The sequence below is a fragment of the Lissotriton vulgaris genome, chromosome 10 (assembly GCF_964263255.1).
Source record: "Lissotriton vulgaris chromosome 10, aLisVul1.2, whole genome shotgun sequence".
Lineage (NCBI taxonomy): Eukaryota > Metazoa > Chordata > Amphibia > Caudata > Salamandridae > Lissotriton > Lissotriton vulgaris.
In genome coordinates, this window is record NC_141698.1 from 1,089,854,983 (window position 1) to 1,089,868,133 (window position 13,151).

A 13,151-nucleotide genomic window follows, 5' to 3' on the forward strand; every position below is an offset into this window, starting at 1 on the left:
TTGAGATTTATGTACTTAGATCCATGTTAAGGGTGCAAAGCTGAGCTGTATTATGTGTGTGCTTTTGGTCCATGTTAAGTGTATGGAGTTCAGCTCTATGTGGTTAGATCCATGTTAAGGGTGCAAAGCTGAGCTGTATCGTGTATGTGCTTTTGATCCATGTTAAGGTTGCAGAGTTCAGCTTTATGTACTTAGATCCATGTCAAGGGTACAAAGCTGAGATGACTTATGTGTGTGATTTCATTCCTTGTTAAGTGTGTGGAATTCAGCTCTATGTGGTTAAATCCATGTTAAGGGTGTAAAGCTGAGCTGTATCATGTATGTGCATTTATCAATGGTAAGGTTGCAGAGTTGAGCTTTATGTACTTAGATCCATGTCAAGGGTGCAAATCTGATCTGTATTATGTGTGTGCTTTGAATCCACGTTAAATGTGTGGAGTTAAGCTTTAAGTGGTTAGATCCATGTTAAGGGTGCGAAGCTGAGCTGTATCATGCATGTGCTTTCGATCCATGCTAAGGTTGCAGAGTTGAGCTTTATGTTCTTAGATCCATGTTGAGGGTGCAAAGCTGAGCTGTATTATGTGTGTGTTTTTGATCCATGCTAAGTGTGTGAAGTTCATCTCTATGTAGTTAGATCCATAATAAGGGTGCAAAGCTGAGCTGTATCGTGTATGTGCTTTTGATCCACAGATCCATGTTGAGGGTGCAAAGCTGAGCTGTATTATGTGGGTGCTTTTGGTCCATGTTAAGTGTGTGGAGTTCAGCTTTAAGTGGTTAGATCCATGTTAAGGGTGCAAAGCTGAGCTGTATCATGTATGTGCTTTTGATCCACAGATCCATGTTGAAGGTGCAAAGCTGAGCTGTATTATGTGGGTGCTTTTGGTCCATGTTAAGTGTGTGGAGTTCAGCTTTAAGTGGTTACATCAATGTTAAGGGTGCAAAGCTGAGCTGTATCATGCATGTGCTTTCGATCCATGCTAATGTTGCAGAGTTGAGCTTTATGTACTTAGATCTGTGTTGAGGGTGCAAAGCTGAGCTGTATTATGTGTGTGATTTTGATCCATGCTAAGTGTGTGAAGTGCATCTCTATGTAGTTAGATCCATAATAAGGGTGCAAAGCTGAGCTGTATCGTGTATGTGCTTTTGATCCACAGATCCATGTTGAGGGTGCAAAGCTGAGCTGTATTATGTGGGTGCTTTTGGTCCATGTTAAGTGTATGGAGTTCAGCTTTAAGTGGTTAGATCCATGCTAAGGGTGCAAAGCTGAGCTGTATCATGTATGTACTTTTGATCCACAGATCCATGTTGAGGGTGCAAAGCTGAGCTGTATTACGTGGGTGCTTTTGGTCCATGTTAAGTGTGTGGAGTTCAGCTTTAAGTGGTTAGATCCATGTTGAGGGTGCAAAGCTGAGCTGTATCATGTATGTGCTTTTGATCCAGGTTAAGGTTGCAGAGTTGAGCTTTATGTACATACATCCATGTTGAGGTTGTAAAGCTGAGCTGTATTATGTGTGTGCTTTTGGTCCATCGTATATATGTGGAGTTCAGCTCTATGTGGTTAGATCCATGTCAAGGGTGCAAAGCTGAGCTGTATCGTGTATGTGCTTTTGATCCAGGTTAAGGTTGCAGAGTTGAGCTTTATGTACTTAGATCCATGATGAGGGTGCAAAGCTGAGCAGTATTATGTGTGTGCTTTTGATCCATGTTAAGTGTGTGGAGTTGATCTCTATGCGGTTAGATCCATGTTAAGGGTGCAAAGCTGAGCTGTATCGTTTATGTGCTTTTGATCCAGGTTAAGTGTGTGCAGCTGATCTGTATGTGCTCAGATCCATCTTAAGGGTGAATAACTAAGCTGTGTAAAGTGTCTGCTTAGATGCATGTTAGGGGAACGAAGCTGAGCTGTATGTTCTGAGATCCATGTCATAGATTTGAATCTGAGCTGTATCGTCTGTGCTTTTGGTCCATGTTTAAGGGTGCAGTGCTGAGCTATATGTGCTTAGGTCCATGTTAAGTGTGCAGAGTCGAGCTATATTATGTGTGTGCTTTTGAGCCACATTGAGAGTGCAAAGGTGAGCTGTATGTGCTTAGATCCATGGAAATGGTGCAAAGCTGAGCTGTATTGTGTGTGTGTTTTTGATCCTTTTGAGGGGGCTGAATTGAGCTGTATGTGCTTAGATCCATGTTAATGGTGCAAATCTGAGCTGTATCATGTCTGTACTTTTGATCCATGTTAAGGGTGCAGAGCTAAGTTGTATTGTGTGTGTGCTTTTGATCCATGTAAAGGGTGCGGGTCAAGTTCTATTTGCTTAGATCCCTGTTAAGGCTACAAAGCTGAGTTGTATCGTTTATGTGCGTTGATACATGTTAAGGGTGTGGTGCTGTGGTGTATGTGCTTTGATCCATAAGAACGGTATTGTGTGTATGCTCTCGACCCATGTTAAGGGTGTGAAGTTGAACTATATGTCTCTATATCTATGTTAAGGGTGAAAAGCTAACCTGTATCATGTGTGTGCTTTTCGTCCATGTTAAGGGTACAAAGCTGAGCTGTATGAGCTTATTTCCACGTTAAACGTGCAGCGCTGTGCTGTATCATGTTTGTGTTTTTTATCAATCGTAAGGGTGCAGAGATGAACTGTATGTGTTAAGAATTGAGTGCATCATGTGTGTGCTTTTGATCCATGTTACTGGTGTGAAGTTGAGCTGAATATGCTTAGATCCATCTTAAGGGTGCAAAACTGAGCTGTATTTTGTGTGTGGTTTTGATCCATGTAGAGGTGAGTCGTATGTACTTAGATCTATGTTAAGGGTGTAGAGTTGAACTATATGTGCTTTTGATCCATGTTAATGGTGCAGAGCTGAGCTGTATCGCATACATGCTCTTGATCCATGTTAAGAGTATGGATATAAGCTGTGTGTACTTAGATCCTTTTAATGGTGCAAAGTTGGACTGTTTCATTTGTGTGCTTTTGATCCATGTTGAGGGTTTGTAAATGACTTGTATATGCTTAGATCCATGTTGATGGTGTAAAACTGAGCTGTATTGTGTGTGGATTTTTTATCCATGCTAAGGATCCGCATTTGAAGGCTGTATGCTTGGATCCATCTTAAGGGTGAGGAGCTGAGCTGTATTGTATTGTGTGTGATTTTGATCCATGTTTACGCTGTGGAGTTGAGCTCTATGTGTTAAGACCCATGTTAAAGGTGGGAAACTGAGCTGTAGCCTGTACGTGCTTTTGAGGCTAGTTAAGGGTATGGTGCTGAAGGGTATGTGCTAACATCTGTGTTATTCTATGCTATAATATTTGTAAAGCGTATGGTGACCCAAAGGCATCCCAGAGCTGGTTACAAGAGGTTGCAACATATAGAACGAGGAAGATGCCTAAGAGACTAAGGGGCATATCATCAAGGCGCCGCAATAAAATTATCCCAGCTTTAGCGTCCGTTTTTAGGCGAAAAGCAGCGATCATTTTATCGCATGATCAGCAAGGTCACGCTATCGCGTGAATCCATGCCTCAGCGCCTGTTTCCTTAACGCCAGGCATCTCAACGCTAATGAGATGCATAGTACGCATTCCTCACTAAAATAATGTGAGACATGTCACTAACACAATTTACTCCTATCAGCAGTCTGGCCCCAAACCCGCGTAGAGACAATAATAATCGTGCTAACCGCGCTTATCGCTGCTTTGTTTATGCCTGCTTTCAATCTGACTTACCCATTATATCCAATGGGAGGTGGATTGTAGGGATGAGTCCACCCTGCCCTATCAACAAGGATTTGACTATTGCTGTGCTGTGATCGCTGGGTTTCCAGCGATAATCGCACACTTTTGCCGCTATCACTGGATTTCCTATCGCATTGGAGATAAGGGTTGCTGATAGCGCGCTATCTCTGTGATAAAATCCAGCGATAGCCGGCGTTAAGTTAATACGCACTAAGCGCGCTTAGCGTTGATTATCGCTTCTTGTTGCTGATATGCTCCTAAGTCTATTTGAAGAGCTAGGTTTTAAGAGATTTTCGAAAGCATATCTTATTGTCTGTAACTCAGATGGGCAAGGGAATTGAATTCCAGAGCTTAGCTGCATTGAAACTAAAGTACCATCTAACACTTCTAGCTCCTTTATTAGCGGGGGCTTTAGCCAGATAGAGATTCGAAGATCTAAGTGATCAGTTTGGGGTGTATGGGGTAACAAACTGGCAAAGGATAGGAGGGCCTTGCCCATGTTTAGCTCGGTGGGAGATGCCCAGAGACTTGAATTCTGTTCTTTGGACAATAGGGAGTCAGTGAAGGTCTCTCAATCCCTGCCTGGCTGACTGAGACCTAGAAATTCCAATAACATGTGTGGAATCACATTTTGCTCAACCTGTAATTTCCGGTTTACTCCTTTGGGAGACTCAAGGTAAAGTGAATTGCCATAATCCAAATGAGAGAGAAAAAGAGCCTGAACCACCACCCATCTTGAGGTCTGGGGGAGCAAGGGTAGAATCTTGCATAACACCGGCACCAATCCAAAACAACTGGCAAAGATTTTGGTGGCCCGGGCTTCCATTCTCAAGGTATCTTCGAGCCACATCCCCAAACGTTTTTTAAGACAGCCTTGCTGGCGAAAGCAAGGCGCCCAGGCCGGGTCTGGTGGCTCAGTGGACTAATGCATCCATTGCAGGGGCCTGTGTTCGACCTCATGGTCACAGGTTCAACTCCCGGTGGGTCCACTCAGCCTTCTATCCATATGAGGTCAATAAAATGAGTACCATTGAGTAGGGTAAAAGTAAAAAAATTGATACTTGTATAGCGCACTACTCACCCGCAAGGGTCTCAAGGCGCTTGTACGAATACCGCTGTGGAACCCGTCCTGGCTTTCCCTGTGAGGCGTCCACTCCTGGGCACCCCCAAAGTGGAGGCCAGGCATCCTTTAGCATTGTGGAGGCCGTTGTGGAGATTAAGCAAGCTATTGCCCAGAGTTGCAGAGTGGGACTCCATGATTGGAATAGACACCGAGGTGAGAAATATCAGGTCCGTGGAATTTTTTGAGCCCAAGACCCGCTGAGGCGGGGAATTGAACCCTGGTCCCGGGCTAGACCTCTGCTTCAGGGTCTGCCGCTCTAATCATTGAGCCACACTTCTAACAATGATCATCTGTTATTCAGCACCAAGAGACCTCAGGGTGAACGTGCGCTTTACAAATACATATGTTATGTTATGTTATGTTGTTGGGTAGAGGAGTTCTTAAAAATCCTTAATTCTGTTTTAGCTCCTTTGAGTTTAAGGCATCACTTGTTCATCCAGCTGGCTACCTCCTCGAGGCAATGTCGGAGGGTGTATGTTAACGGATCCGAGTCTGGGGCAAGAGAGAAAAACAGCTGAATGTCACCCAAATCAGAGACTATATGAAACTATACAGATCCCAGAGGGAGCTATAATGTCCGCCAGTGATTGCAGGTATATGTTGAATAGCGCAGGACTAAGTGATGACCCTTGTGGGACCCCACAGGTGATGGGCAAGATTTCTTAAATAAGGAATCCCCCCAATCTAGGACTTTCCCTGTGACTCCGGCCTTACCAACCCTATCTAGAACTGTGCTCAACGGTATCAAAGGCCGCACTGAGATCCAGGAGTACAACGGCCACCATGGCCCCTTGATGCAGTCTCCTTTTAGTCTCCTCCACCACAGTCAGAAGGGCGGTCTCTGTGCTGTGCTTAGGCCAGATGCCCGATTGCCTGTGGTGCGGGAAGGAGTTAGCTTCCAGTAAGTCTGACTCACATCTTCTCACATATTTTTCTGCCACTTTACTTAAACCAGGGAGCAGGGAAAATGGGCGAATGTTTCCTAGACAGGAAGGATCAAGGTTGGGTTTCTTTAAGTCAGCTCTGACCATCATGTGTTTCTAGGGTAGGGGCACTGTACCCATCTCCAGGGAGAGGTTAACCATATCTAATAAAATAGGGAAAATTATTTCAGGCTCAAGAACAAGGATTCTCTGAGGTGCCGGATCCAGGGGAGATCCGGATTTGATTTTCCTGAAAAGAGCAGTGTACTCATCCAGGGAGAGGGGAAGGAATTGGAAGAGGATAGGTGAACATCTATTCCTATTGTTATTAAGTTAGATGGGGTTGCTGCTTTTATTGATCTATTGAAACGATCAATAGATGTCTAGAATTTTAGTATGAAGTAAGTGGCCAAGCCATTGCACCTGTCATTAGAAGATTCAGAAACAGGGGCATTAGTGGTGGATTCAAACAGGGACTTTGTAATTTTGAACATCTCTCTAGGCTCATCAAATTTCAGTATGGTATATCCTCACTTTCTCCCTTTTTTGTCTATTTTCCTCGTAATCCTTTTTCCATGCCCTTTCTGCAATCTTGCAGCTTTTTTTTAGCCTTCTGAGGTCGGGAGCATACCACGGACAAAATGTATTTTGGGATTTTTGAGTAATAGTCTTCTTGGGGATAATTGAGTCTGAGGAATGGTTTAGACATTCTGAGATCATATTATTGGTAATTTGAGGATTCGAGTCCGAGCAAGGTTAGGTCAGACTCATAGTGCATCTCCAACTATCTCCGTTTAACTTAGACCAGTGCAAACTCCTATGCGCTTATGTAATAATGGTGGACCAGATGCCCTCTGGATCACAGGGATAAAAGAGTGATCAGTCCATGAGAGTGGAACAGGATCCAGGACGTGTAAAGAGGGAGCGTGTAAGATTCCTGAAATGATGACTGGAGACAGGAAGCTTAATCTTCTTAAATTTATTCCTTGAAGAATCCCAACCAACGTAAGCCAACAGACAATAGCAGTTGTTCCAGGGAACTGACTCATTTACATCCAAAGATACACATCTCCAGAATGTAATGACATCACACTATTACATATCTAACATTCTGTATATGACATGAATACATTCTAAGTGTAATTTCATCAGGAGGAATACCACACACCTCCAAAGAAATTAAAGTAACTAATTTAGTTCACAAAAAATTAAAAAACGAAAAAGATTCAGCAAGATGAACAATTAAACATAATCACCAAGATACAATGGCGTTTACATACTCTTGAAGATACTCTTGATGTAATCCTATTTTCCTGCACATTTCTTGGTGTTGCTTTTGACAAAGAACTCACTAAATTTCCTTCTGTTGTCTTCCCTCTTACAACAACAACTCTATTGAGGTTCCAGATGCGATGATCTTGTGTCTTAACAGCATTATTAAAGACCTTGATGACTTTGATAGGTTTCATAAACTTTGAAACAGAACTTCCCAACAAACCTGGACGTTTAATCATCACTACATCACCAACCTCTACTTTTGTTCTTTTCACCACCATTTTTGCATCAAAATACTGTTTTCTTCGTCTAGCCATTTCCTCATCTTTCTTCTGTACAAGTCTTTTATCACAAATGTTTTCCTTTCCTTTCTCTAATTCATATTTATTTACCCAAGTAGTTTCAATTTTAGTATTTGGAACTCTACCCCTAAACAACAAGAAAGGGGTCTTACCTATTGTACTTTGCGGAGTCAACCTATATTCTTCAATTTTCTTTAATACTTCACATTTCCAATCAACAGATTGATATTTAGCTAAAGATATAGTCTCCTTAATTACCCCATTGAACCTCTTTACCATTCCATTTGCCTCGGGATGATAGAGAGAACAGGTTTTGTGCACAATCCCTTTGGAAGAAAGACATTTTTCCATTTCAACTGAAACTAATTGAACGCCATTGTCTGTTAATTCAGACTCAGGAATTCCTTCACTCGAAAACAACTTCTCCAAACAGTTAATTATGCGCTTGGAATCCATGGCTGGAAGAAAGAAGACCTCTGGCCATCTCGAGAACATGTCAATCATCACTAAAACAAAAGTTTTTGACCCACTCAAATGTATAGGACCAAGAACATCCAAGGCAATATCTTGCCAAGGACTTGAAGGACGCTTTCTCAAAACAATTGGTTGAATGCGTGTGCATTTAGATTTCTCACTCAAATTGCAAGGTACACAATCACGTATGATCCGCTCAACCTCTTTGTCCATACCTGGCCACTGTGCTCAGCTCACCTCTCTCTGGAAACTAAACTTGATTCTCTCATCTCTTCCATTTCCCAGCTTGAAGCGTCCATTTCACTCTTATGTGTTAAGATATCCCTCTCTCCGAATAACCTCCAGAGGAGTTCCCTGCTCCCGCACCCCAATAAAGCCAACCACAGTCTGTCCTTTACAAACATCACCAACTTACTGGCTTGCTACAAGACTACCAACGTCAATTCCCCTCCACTCGCCTCTCCTAACAATTCTACTCAGTTTTCCATTCAGACCATCTCTTCCGTCAGAACTTACCAACCTCCCCCTCAAGGGGCACCCTCATTTAAGAATCGAATACCTATTCCCACTTATCAGTCCAGACACTCACATCACCAAAACAGTTGCATCAGAGCTACACTGTATGCTCCATAACTGCAGATCTGCAACCAAACACAAACTGGAAATCTCTGACACTATCACCCACCACAATCTCGACATGCTCTTTCTCACTGAGACCTGGTTTAATGACTCCTCTCACACTTCATTTGATCTTTTGATACCTACTGACTACTTTATCCTCAGAAACAACAGAACAGACAAGATCGGGGGAGGTGTTGCGATTATCTTCAAAAACTCCCTTCAAATCAAAGCCTTTCCCACCACCCTCTTACACACTTTTGAATGCCTTTCCCTAGAACTCCAAGTTCATCATGGCTCACCCTTCAGGTTCCATTCCATCTACCACCCACCAGGTAATTGCTCTTCCTTCATGGAGGAACTCATCAACTTTATTAATGACCAATATTCACAAAGCGACAAGCTGATCTTTCTAGGTGATTTCAGTCTCCACTGCGGCTCTGTGGAAGACTAGGCTGCCAACAAGCTTGCAACCTTTCTCTCAGCTAACGATCTAGTCCAACACTGCTCGTAAATTACACACGCCAAGGGCTCAATTCTGGACCTTGTTATTTCTAAATCAGACCAGCTTATCACTGCTCCCCCCATCCGTGTAGACTGGTCAGACCATCTCCCCATTCCCTTCCGTTTTTACCTCTTGCACATTATAACTCTCGGCCAACCTAAAAGAGCGTCTACTTGGTTCCGCAACATAAAAAACATTGATCTTGGGACTCTATGTGATTCTGCTATGCGTTCACTTCCTAGTCTAGACCCCAATACGGATGTCAACAATCTCACTCCCCATTGCCTCTCAATCCTTGCAGTCGAAATCAACAAGTTTGCTCCACTCCAAAGCAAAAGGAAAAGACCCACCCCATCAGCTCCTTTGTTCAATAAAGCTCTCTATGACGAAAGGAAAAACCTTAGAATCTTGGAGAAACATTGGAGACAATCTCCATCTACCTCCAACCTCTCTCTTTTACACTCAGCAAGATCCAAATACCACAGGCACATCATCCAGGAAAGAACATCACATTTCAGATCCCTCCTTGATTCAGCTAAAAGAAGACCCAAAAAACATTTCGACCTCATCAAAAACCGAAATTGTTCTCCCCAAACCATCAAACCTGAGGATGCTTCAAAGAAAGCTACTGCGTTTTCTATATTCTTTGATCAAAAGGTAAAATCTCTGGTGGAACAGGTCACCCACCGACCCCCATTGAGGAGCGAAAATCCGTAGTCACTTGGCAGAACTTTGCTGCCATCTCGGAAGATGATCTTCTCAAATGCATCCTCGAAACCAAACCCTCCAACCATTCTTCTGACCCCATACACAGTGTCATCGCCATTAATTTCTATAACAACACTCTCTCCTATTGGACGAGGCTAGTTAATCTCTTCCTCAGTCAAGGATCCCTCCCAGTTGTCCTTAAAACAGGACAGGTTACCCCCTTCTAAAAAAAAAACCTCTGCAGATGCAAACGACCTCAATAACTTCCGCCCCATCACCAATCTCCCTTTTCTTTCAAAGATCACAGATAAATGCGTTGCAAAACAACTTTCCCAACACATTATGGACAATAATCTCCTTGACATGTTCCAGTCTGGCTTTATTCAAAATTGCAGCACTGATACCGCTCTGTTGCGAGTGATCGTTGATGCGCTGCATATACTCGATTCGGTGGAATCATGCCTTCTGATTCTTCTTGACCTCTCTGCAGCCTTTGACACTGTTAACCACATCACCCTCCTTAACACTCTTCAACAGAGAATGGGCGTGGAAGGCACAGTCCTCAAATGGTTTACCTCATTCCTCTCGGATAGATCCCAAATGATAAAGATTGCGAAAAGTCTCTCGTCTCCACTGGTGGTTGGTCAAGACGTCCCTCAAGGTTCTATCCTTGCTCCCACTCTGTTTAATCTCTATCTGAAACCATTAGGGAACCTCCTAAGCAAATCTGGAATCCTCTACCATCTCTATGCGGATGACACCCAAATCTACCTCAAGGTGTCTTCCTCTCATTATCTCTCACTACTCAACTCTACTCTCAACTCTATTCACGACGGGATGTTAGTTCACCAACTCATTCTCAATCCCTCCAAAACGGAATTCCTCCTCTTATCTAGCTCTCTCTCCCCGCCTCCTGTTCAATCCTGGATGGATCAGTTGAATTTACTCAACAGTAAACCTGTCATTGTTGACTGCACTAAACCCTTATGTGTCATACTTGACAAAAGACTCAACCTAATCTCACACATCAACTCCATTGCCAAGAGCGCACGTTATCAGCTGCGCCTTCTACGAGGGATTCATTGGTCCTTCCTGGAGAATGACGTAAAAACCTTGGTCCAATCGCTAGTTCTCTCTAGACTGGACTATTATAATTCTCTTCTGACTGGCCTTCCAAAATATCACCTCTCCCCCCTCAAATCCGTCCTCCATTCAGCAGCTCACTTGATTTCAGGGTCCAAACGAAGTGACCACATCATTCCTATCCTGTCTTCTCTCTGATGGCTTCCTATCGAGGCTAGAGCTATTTACAAAACGGCGTGTATTACCCACAAAGCTTTGCACTCTTCATCCCCTCGCTATCTGGCGAATAAACTGAAATTATCTGGAGGCTCAAGACCTTCTCTGAATGCCGAAAAGTTCCTGTTTGATCCCCCCTCCTTCAAAAGGGCCTTCATGGACGATCTCCTCAAGATGGCGGCCGCAGCAGTGGCCGTGTGAGGTGCTCAAAGCTATGCTCCGTTTGACTCCTCAATAAACCCTCAATAAACCCTCTGGTTTTCCCGTTCCCGAAGCGGCAGTAACCCATGGAAAGCAGTGGTTAAAGCGAAGGGATAGAACGGGTGCTTACCGTGTATTTCAGTTGCTGGCAACCTTCAGCAGTGGCGTTCTGTGGCGGTTGGTCGGCCGGCTGGCTGGCTCCTCACACTGACTGGCTCGGTGGAATCTCGCAACAAGCTGCAACTGCGGCAGCTCAAGCTCTGTGAGGCGCGGCTCTGTTTCGCTTAGAGAGAGCTTGGTTCGGCACGTTAAGCAGTGTAGGGACTTAGCTGTGGAGGTCTGTGGAGTGTCCGGAGAAGAGCCTGAGATTTATTTTGACAGCACGATTGTTCCGCGGTCCGGTCAGATTAGAACATTTATAGCCTTCGGATTTTTGATCGTGTAGGCAATGGCACCGAAGGGAAGAGGAACCGCGAGGAACCGCGAAGGAACAGCTGCGACCGCCTCCGTGAGTACTCCAGCTGAAGGGGCGGCAGTGACTGTTGCTTTAGTGCAAGATAGTGCTGGGGGCGGTAAAGCTAATAATTTCGGGAATGTCCCCCCGGACAGTACTGCTAGTGGTGATAGGAGCTGCAATGCAATGCAATCAGCTGATATGCTGAATTTAATAGGGCAGAGTGACTATCAGGCTCAGAAGGGGTGTCAGATTCAACCTCCTCAAGATGTTCCACTGAAACAACAGGTCGTCCCCGCAATATACAATAAAAAAGGAATCAAAGTCAAACCCGGGGCAATTGCGGAGTCCCAAAATGCTCAAGTGATGGCGGTTGCTCAGCATGGGCCGTCAATAGCTGAGAGTGCGAACCCCTTTACCGAGCAATCAATGCGGGTGGTTCCAATGGATCAAGCTGGGGGAGCAAGGGGAGAGGACTTTTTAAGTGAGCCCGCAGTGGAAAATGGTGAAGTTATAACAGGAGAAGCCGGTAATATAGATTCCAGTAACTGTCCAGCAACCGAGAAAGGTAGTGAGTCTGAGTATACTGGCTCAGATGGTAAGTTTTATTCTATGTCAGATTTAACAACGGCATCTGATAAAGAAAACGATGAAGACAGCCTTAGTAACCCAGGTGATTAGGGGGCTACGCCTGGTGACGAAGACCAGGAGGACCAGTAGGAGCTTGAATATTCATTGTCCCATGGAACAGTAAGGAGAGTTGCAGAGACGGAAGAGATGGAAAAAAACTCAGGGCATGGTCAATGCTCACTAGTGGCTCTGTTTAACTTGGAGGAGGATTGTGAAGAGGACTCAATAACTTTAGGAATGATTTATAAAAGTATAATGGCGCATCGGAATGAGACCAGAGCTGAGGGCCTGCGCACACAAGGAGGCGTGAGAAAGCTCCAGAATACAGTTAGACGCCTGGTGAAAACCTGTGCGGAGGTTACTACACGGGCCGTAGAAGTTGAAGAGCGAGTTTCCTCAGCAGAAGACACCTTGGCTAAACAACAGACAGTTATTGAGACCTTGCAAAAATCCAAGTCAGATGTGGACAGGAAGCTCACAGACTTGGAGAACCGGGCAGGGCGCAATAATTTGCGCGTTTTAGGTATTGCCGAAGGAAAAGAAGGCTCAGACCCACGCAAATTTATCATCCAGCTATTCAAGGAAGCCTTTCCTGAACTTAATGCTTGGAACTGGGATATCGAAGTCATTAGGGCGCACAGGTTCCCATTTGTGATACGGCAACGTGGCAATGATCAGAATGCATATCCTAGGGCAATTTTAATTTGCCTCAATAACTACCTATTGAGAGAGGCATTATATGATTTGGCCCGGCCTGAGCGAAAACGGAAAGGAGCTGGATGTGAGTTCTTTGTACGCCCTGACTTTTGCCCTACGACGGTGCATGAGCGATGGCAACTGCGGAAACTAATTGCACCTTTTCAAGCAAAGGGGGCCCAATGCTTCCTGCTTAATTCGGCTAAACTGAAGACGAT